Source organism: Coffea eugenioides, chromosome 9, assembly GCF_003713205.1.
Source record: "Coffea eugenioides isolate CCC68of chromosome 9, Ceug_1.0, whole genome shotgun sequence".
NCBI classification, from domain to species: domain Eukaryota; kingdom Viridiplantae; phylum Streptophyta; class Magnoliopsida; order Gentianales; family Rubiaceae; genus Coffea; species Coffea eugenioides.
This window is the reverse complement of record NC_040043.1, coordinates 6297413-6306561: the sequence shown is the minus strand read 5'-3', so window position 1 is coordinate 6306561 and position 9149 is coordinate 6297413. Positions and strand designations below refer to the sequence as shown.

At 38.5% G+C, this 9149-nt stretch overlaps 1 non-coding gene across 1 annotated transcript; it reads right to left on the bottom strand.

The window, feature by feature from the left end:
- Positions 1-3678: 3678 nt before the first annotated feature.
- LOC113748519 lies at positions 3679-3784 on the bottom strand. Its single transcript, XR_003464373.1, has one exon. It is a non-coding gene; the product is annotated as a small nucleolar RNA R71 (small nucleolar RNA).
- Between the last annotated feature and the right edge of the window lie 5365 nt (positions 3785-9149).

The following is a 9149-nucleotide window of genomic DNA, read 5'->3' as shown; positions in this document are numbered from 1 at the left end:
CAAGAAACATTTACAATGGAAAGCGATAGCAACATTCATTAAAAGGATACGGGCCCATATGGAGCTATTTGTTTGTTCGTGTGATCCCTTAACATTTCCCCTTATTCCTCCAATCATTTAAAAATACATTTTTGTAAGTAGAATCCCTCGTTCAGCCTTTTGTTCGTTCATCCCTTTTCCGGACGTTGGCCGGACTCCACCCATCCGACCATTGGCCGGACTCCACCCATCCGGACATAGCCGGACTACAAGGTAATACTCGAGTATACCAAATTCACCCAGGGTCACCATATCGCCCGACCGAGTCCGCTTCTGGTTCGAGTCGATCAGTAACGAAGGGCAGGGCCCAATTCAGCCAAACGGCTTACATTCATGCGCAACTAGCATTTAATCATTAATCATTGAAAATTTCATATTTATTTAGGTCGAGTGCGATAAAGTACACACTCGCCTAGAAAACTCGTTTTAACAATCATTGAAAGCACTTAACACATTATCAATCAATAATAACAAGCCAATAAATCAAGGAATACAGCAACAAGGAACACTCATATGCAAGCACGCATGATATGCAAGAAAACAGTTCAAAAGTAACTTTGGAAACAGTTTAAAGGTAAATAATGCAAGAAAACGGTTCAAAAGTAACTGTGGAAACAGTTCAAAAGTAAATAATGCAGGAAACGGTTCATAAATAACTTTAGAAATAGTTTGAGGTCACTCACCTCTATGGCTCAGAAACCATCCATCATATATCATTGCCTTGCTGAAATCCAAGTCTTAGATCACAAACTCAATGCAAACAAATCGCTTCAAAGTTTAGACAGCACTTCCCCTGAATTTGCTAACTTTTCCCGCCATCATGGCTTCATTATTTCCTCATTCCATCCCAAAGGTACACACGCAACAACAAGTTCATCCAATAGCCATTCAGCAAGCTCCAAGTAGTACTAGTACAAGTCAAGCTAGGGAAAAGTCCGGAAATGAAAGTTAAGCTCAAAACCAGAAAAACAGTTTTTGACGTCATTTTACGGTAATGGCACCAAAGGCGCTACGATTGTCGGATGAAGGTACAAGACCCATCGTTTCGAAGCTAAGAGACAGGACTACAATACTGCAGAAGGTCACTCAACCCAGTTTTGAGTGTAACGAGGTCAAAAATGAAAGATACTATACCAGAATCACAAAAACAGATTCACAGAACGCATTCTAGCGGAAACATCATAACTCAGGCTCTCCAAGTCCAAATCCAGAAATTCCAAAACCAGATGAAAACTAAGAAACAGGGTTACATTTCATCAGAAGACCTCAACAACTAATTCCGAATCAATTCCAGCCAAAACAACCAATTACAGGCGCAATTCTTACATTCGGGTAAAACCAGAACAGCAATAGTAATTTCGAATTTTCTCATTCTACAATACTCCGATTGACCTGAAATTTTGTAGGCACCTATAAAATGTCATTCCCTACAACTTTCATGTTTTAAACCAAGGCCAATTCGGCCTTTAACTAGGACCTAAAAATTCGGACAGAATGCTCCTTCAAGAACCCTAGTTTTCTGAAATTTCTTCCAAACCAGAAATTGGTTGCAATTAATCACTTTTTCCACCTCCTAGAATCATTATATACCATTTCCAATCATCATAGATAGCCACACAATCATGCTTATATTAAAACAGAAAATCCCCAAAAATAATAAAACTTCATCACTTCAACCACAAATCAAGAAATAATCCATAAAAGTGCATCTTATACCACCTCCAATCATGAATTGAACATCAATTAAGGGAGGAGAGTGGTTCTTCACAACTCACCTTAGCCATACAAGAGATAGAGCAACAAAACACCTTAGCTTTCCAAACAACTCCACAAAACACCTCAAGACCACTTAGCAAAGAGATTTTCTGGAATGATTTGGAGTTTTATTGGTTGGATTTGAAGATTGAGCAAGAAATAGAAGGAAGAAATTGAGAGCTTTTCTTTCTTTCTTGAGCAAGAACATTCGGCCAAGAAGCTTGCAAAATGAAGCTTATTTTGATCAATTTTTTGTATTTATTTGGTAAAGGTAAAGGTAAAGTCAAATGGTCAAAGTCCAAGATTAAATTAGATGGTGACACTTGTCACCTTTAGGTTTAAAACTTATCTTTTTGTCTCTCCAGTACAAATATCTTAACACTTTGTAAAATAATATCACTTAATACAAAATTCCAACAAGTTGTCAAAAATATAATGCATTTACCGCACTTGCGGGTCCCACGTTCAAAATACGCTCTTAATTTCTCAAAAACTAACCGATACTAGAAAAATCATTTTCAAACTATCTTTGCTCATAAACTTTATCTGGGGAATTTTTCTAATAAAGAAAATGTAGAAAAGGCGGGCGATTAAATAAAATAAACCTTAAAAAAATTAGAAAAATTTTTGGGTTCTCACATTCATTCTTTTCGGGGCGTCACATGGTTGGGTTTTGCCATGTCGGTTCCTATTCATGGCCGACTCCGATTTCATTTTGTTTTATTCTGGGATTTTGACTTGTCTATGCGCGTTGTACGGTCCGGAACGTATTCGATCGCTCTAATCTGAACCGTTAGTCCTGGCGAGAGCTGGGCAGGCGGTCCACCGAACCCTTTGGTTCGCCTTAGGGTGAGGTGGGGCTGTCACATAAACAAGAAGAATAACAAGAGGTAAGTCCATTCATTTGTGTTGTTTATGTCATAAGTGAAATCTACATCCCTAGATTTATCCTTAAGTGAAAATTCTTCATTTGCATTTAGCATTTGTGATCAGATTTGTAGACAATAGCAATATACTTTCTCTGCTCAAATTCATTCATAAGTCTAAATAATAGAGAAAGTAAGGACCTAGTAATTGGTTAATTTGCTCCTTGTGGGATCGACCCGATATATACCCTATATTACAATTTTGGCCTGTATACTTGCAGTTTAACGGGTATCAGATCGGATTTAAACTTGTATTGATATAAAAATCCCGTCAAGTTTTTGGCGCCGTTGCCGGGGAGCGACAATATTAGGGCCTAATCATCTCTATTAATTTAGATATTTTCATTGTTTTTATTCAAGTTGTTTATAGTTGATTTTAACAATTAAAATTGCAAAAATTTCTCTTGTTTTTATTTGTAGTGTATGCACCGATCAAATCGAGAAGTTACACTTTTCGATCCTGAAATTGAGAGGACACTATGGAGACAAAGGAGAAATACACCGCATCAAGAGGAACAAGAGGTTTGGCAGCCGATAGAAGAAATCTTGATAGAATTACCATTTGAGAATAAATGGCGAAAAATGACCCAAATAGGCGAATTCTACGAGATTTTGCTTTACCGAGAACACAAGGTTCTCAAACTAGCATTGCAAGGCCAACGGTAAATGCCAATAATTTTGAGATTAAACCATCACTGATTCAAATGGTACAACAATCTTAATATGGAGGTAATGCTATCGAAGATCCAAATTCTCACTTGTCAACATTTCTTGAAATCTGTGATACAATTAAGTTCAATGGTGTTAGTGATGATGCAATTAAACTTCGATTGTTTCCATTCTTGCCAAGGGAAAAGCCAAGGTTTGGCTACAATCTCATCCTCCTAACACTTTTACAACTTGGGCTGAATTAGCTAAGGCTTTTCTTAATAAATTCTTTCCACCTGTAAAAATTGCTAAACTTAGAATGGATATAACTAGTTTCTCTCAACAGGAAGGAGAGACGTTGTATGAAGTTTGGGAGCGTTATCGGGATTGCAACGAAGATGTCCTTATCATGGTTTATCAGATTGGCTAGTAGTCCAAACATTTTACAATGGTCTCACCTATCCAACAAAGACGCATGTAGATGCGGCAGCGGGAGGAGCATTGATGGGAAAGACAGCTGAGCAAGCTCAATAATTGATTGAAGAAATGGCTGCTAATAACTATCAATGGACAAACGAACGAGGTAGTACAAGGAGAACCGCAGGTATGCTCGAAGTAGATACCTTGAATATGTTAAGTGTAAAAATGGATAATGTGGTTAAGATGCTTAATAGGCACGTTGGTTCTAGCTCTAATCAAGGAGTAGTTGTTGCATGTTGTACTACTTGTGGCGGAGATCATGATGATTCTGTGTTCTAGCAGCGAACATGTTCAATAACTTAACAATTACAACCGTCCACCCCAAAACACTCCATACTCCAATACCTATAATCCAGGATGGCGTAATCACCCGAATTTTGGATGGAAGGATCAAGGGAACCAACAAAGACCAGTTAATCCACCGAATTTTCAACCGAAGCAACCACTTCTGGAGTCCAAACCAACTTGGGAATTGGCAATTGAGAAGCTGGCAAATGTATCAAATGATAAAATTGAAAAGTTAGCCAGTGCCACTACTCAACGGTTTGAAAGAATTGAAGGAAGGATGAATCAACTCATCAATATGTACAGGAATGTTGAGGTCCAATTAGGGCAAATAGCAAATGCGGTTAACAATCGCAACTAAGGGGATTTACCTAGTAAGACTGAGGTGAACCCAAGGGAGCATGTGAAGGCTATAACACTCCATAGTGGTAAGGAAGTAGGTGAGCCGCCTGTAGTTGAATGTGAGAGAGAATGTGAAAGAAGAGAGAACAAGCAGTTGAGTGAGTTAGGAGAGGATAGTAAGAAAATTAAAGGGAAAGAAAAGGTGGAAGAAAATGATCCACAAATTGGAGATGTAGACACCAAATTTTTAGTGTATTTTTATTTACTATTATTTTTATTTTTCATGTTAGTTTTTATTTACTTTTAGTCTTTTATTTTTGTTTTAAGTCATTTTAGCATAGAATTTTTCAAAAAAAAAAAAAGGAAAAAAGAAGGAAAACCCGATAGCGGGTTTTGGGCCATTTAAGAGGTTCTGAAAAAAAAAAAAAAAAACCTCATGCACCATGCTGCACTGGATCCAAGCCCTTCCTCAACTTCATATCAGAAACCAGACACGTGCATGTATAAAAAAAAGGGTAGCTGGCTTTTTCTTCGGATTTTCATTGGTTCCTCCAGAGGATTCTCAGTACAAGCGGGATCAAAGGGGCAAGAGCAGGCCACATAAACCCGTTTTTGGGGTTTGAGATCTGAGCCTTCGATCGTAGGTTTAGGTTTTGGGTTCCTTTAAATGCTTGAAGCCGCAGCTAAGAAAAGGGGGGAGCGAGGGGGAGTTTTGATGACGGCGGAGGGAGAGTTTGAGAGGGAAGTGGAGGCTGACTAGGAAAAAACTAAGGCGACGGCGGAAAGAAATTTTAGAAGAGAGAAAAGTGAAAGTGGCGGCTAAAAAAAAAAAAATCGAGAGGAGTAAAGTCTGGACGGCTAACGAAGAGAAGAAACCCCAGAGGCCAGAATCTTTAGCTCGCGATCTCTTCACCGAAGTCTGCAAATTCGTCTCCTTCGATCTCTGGTGGAGCGTGTTCGATCTCTTGCGGGTGCCGGCTGCAGTTTCAAGTCCGAGGGCAGTGAAGAGGTAATCTTCGTTTTCTTTTTTTTTCTTCCTGCTCGCTTCAAGATTTGGTCGTGACTGAATGTTTATGGTTGCCTGTTCCCTGTTGTTTCCCACACTTTTCCTTCCGTTCATTTTTGGGCCAAAGAGCTGTTCCTTTTTCTATTAAATTTGGTAGCTTGGTCGAGTCTCTCTTCGGTTGCTATGCTGGGATTTGAAGATTGTATGAGACAGAATAATGGGTTTGGTTTGGGTTGCAGAAATTCACGGAAGAAACTCTGCTACAACCTTGCCCATTCGACTAGACTGCATTTTTCCCTTTTGTTTGCTGTTTTTCTTTCCTTTTCCGTTGATTGTTTGAACAGCCATGGCTTTGGTTGCTTAGTTTAAGAATTGTCCAGTCAGAGTGGTAGAAAAACGAAGTCTTGATTGAACTTGTTCATTGAATCTGTGGGCTTTGCTCTCTTGTCGGGGTTCTTGTTGTTCCATGATTGCCCTGTGCATGATGTCTCTGCTGCAGCTTTGTCCATTCAGCCCGGGGGGGGTAGATTGCATGAGGTATTTTGGTTTAAGATTGTGTTGGGTTAAGATAATGTGCATGAAAATCTGCTCTCGGTTTGTTACGGCAACAGGCTTTCACTTTGGTTACTGATTTTGGGTAGCTAAGTTTCTGGAATGGCTTGAATTTCCTTTTTGGTTTGTTTGATAGTAATTTCATGTATGAGCTTGCTGCGATCTAAAACAACAATCAGTAGAAACGCATGCCTGATGTCTTTCATTGTGCTGTCAGCATTTTTTTTTTTCCTTTTTTCCTGTTCGTTCAGCTGTTTAAGTAGTTGTCTTCATTGCATTTCTGTGTGGTCATAGGAGGTTGTTCAATAGATTGTTTGAAAGATTTTGGGGATGTGTTAACATTAAGTGAATTTTTTGGTGGCTGTTTTCCTTCACAAAGCGTGCATGTGTTTGAAAGTTTAAGGATAGGTAGCCATCAGTTTTCTTTATCTTGTTTTGGTTTGTCTTCTTGGAAATCTGGTTGAGGCAAATGATCATGGCACTCCGTTGCAGTCTTTTCATTTTCTTCCTCTCCCCCTCCTCCTAAGTTGTTGTGTTCAAGTTGAGTTTTGAATCCATTGGGCTGCTTTATACAAGTGCATCTGGGCTAAATAAAAAAGTTGCCGAAAGAATGGTAGCTGGAAAATTTGCAGAAGCTTGTTTCGTACTACTTTGCATGAGTTTGCATGAAAAACTTTCCAAATTGCACTTTGGCCCCCCAAGTCTCCCTTTGTTGCACTGTGGCCCAATTATGGGCTAATCTTTTGCAATTAAGTCCTAAGTTGATTGCAATTTGAACCATTACTTGACCTTTTATTATTTTTTGGGACCTGTGAAGTTCTTCAATGTTTCGATTGGACTCGAATGATTGATTAATGTTTGCAATTGGGTCCTTAGAAGTTCTTCTATCTTAGAAGTTGGGTCAATAATCTACCTCCTTTGAAATTAAGCATCTTTTGACTACTTTTAAGTCGCAATTAGGGAAGAATTTGGTGGTTTGGTTTGTTATTACCCCTTTTGAAGTTTCTAAGGTGTTATGAGTTTCCTTTTTGCTTTTTATTCTACTTATCTTTAAAGTGGTGCATTAATCCCTTACTTTGATGGTTTTAGCTCAAGTTATCTCTTTCTTTGGTGACTCTAGCCCAAGTTAAGTCTTGTTCACTTTACTAACATCACAAACGGGGAGGTATAACTTCTTTTATCTTCTTTTTTTTTTGTCTCTCCCCTATGTGATCCAACGTGCTAAGTGAGAATTGCATGTCTACTTTGCTTTCCTTGCCTTTCCTTAATTCTTTTCATTTATTTCATTTACTTTTGCTTTTATTAAGTTATTCTTTTATGGGGTATGTGTACACCTCTTGGCTTGTAATAGATAGGGCTTGGAGAGCATTTTTATTCATTTTACCTTTTCCCCATTTGTTTTAGTTAGCAAATGTAATAGGTTCATTAGCTTGATTGCTTGCTTTTGTTGCTACGTGTTAAGTTGCTTTCTTAGGCTCTTGCATTTAGTCGAGCATGTTAAGTGTTATGTGCTACGTGTTTTTAGGTGATTGGCATGTCTACTTGCTTTCTATAGTCATAAATGAATGTGATGGATGAATGCGTCACCGTGGCTAGTCCAACGCTGGTCATGATTTTTCCCCTCGAGCTCTCATAAGTCCAATGCTTGTGAGAGAATTTTAGAAAAGGGCTAGTCCAATGCTAGACCCAATAGGCCGTCCCCTCTCGTTAGTACATACTTGCATGTCTCACTACATTTCATGCATTTTTCTTAGTTTTCTAGCATTTGGTATGCTCCTCCAATCCTTTCCCCTTCATTTTAGGTTTTTTGCATCCTCATGCTAGTTATAGGGTACATTTGCTTGAGAGTCCCCTTTCGGTAAGGGAAACGAGCGAGTGTGGCTACAAAATAGCCTTAGCACGCTAGTTCTTCCTTCTAATCAAAGGGAAAATTAAAATCATGAAGTTAGAAGTCATTCCCGTACCCGACTTGATGCATTCCTCTAGGTTCATACACTCTCATTTTTATCATATCACTTCCTCACTTTCTTTATCCACATTTTCTCACTACTTATATTTTTCTCAATCTACATGCCATGTTCGCACATTTTTCTTATCACTTATTTATTTTCTACCTCACAAATTGCACCCAATTGCACTTATATGCATCTACTACTATTTTACCATATTTTGATCCACTTGCACACATACACCTTCATTTTCTCAATTGGCACACATGCACTTTTCTTACATTTGCACACATGCACTTTTCGTACATTTGCACACATGCACTTTTCTTACATTTGCACACTTGCACTTACATTTGTATTTTTATTTTCTTTTGCATCCCTCTTACATTTTCACACTTGCACTCATATTTGGATCTTCATTTGCATTACCCGTGACCTCTATGAGAGTTTTCCTTATTGGCCATCACAACTCATGTGATTGGGACCAAAAAGCCTCATAAGAGACATTTTAGATTTAGGATTGCATTTTTCGCATCCATTAGTCATATCCAACATGCAACACACACTTTGGGTAGAAGAATTAGGAAAAGAAGGGCTAAGTCACGCAACTAGCTTTGGCTAGGGTAGGGGAGTGCCTTAGGCTTTGCCTTTGCCTTCTCCCTTATCAAATGTGACCCCCGATCCCTTTCTTTGGTTACGTAGACCTAAAAGTTCTTTAAAAAGGGTTTGTTTGCTTTTCTTTTCAAAAAATCACTTTTTCTTGGGTGACTTGGTACACCCTAACTCTATACCAAGTGGCGACTCCTTTTCTATCTAAAACCCTTTGTTTGGCCAAACCGTCGCATTTCACAATCCCACGGCCTTTTATTTTCACTTTCACACACGTTCACATACATATCCCACACACTACTTTCACACCTTCAAAAAGTGGGGCGCGACAGGAGAACAACACCAATTCCACCGTTGCCATTTCCACAAAGATTGAAGCCTTCAAAAAAATGACAAAGAATTTGAAAAGTTTGTCAACATTTTCAAACAATTACATATTAACATTCCTTTTGTTGATGCTATTTTGCAAATTCCTTCATACGTAAAGTTTCTCAAGGAGATAATAACTAAGAAAAGGAAGTTAGTAAATAGTGAGACAATTTCATTAACGTAAGAATG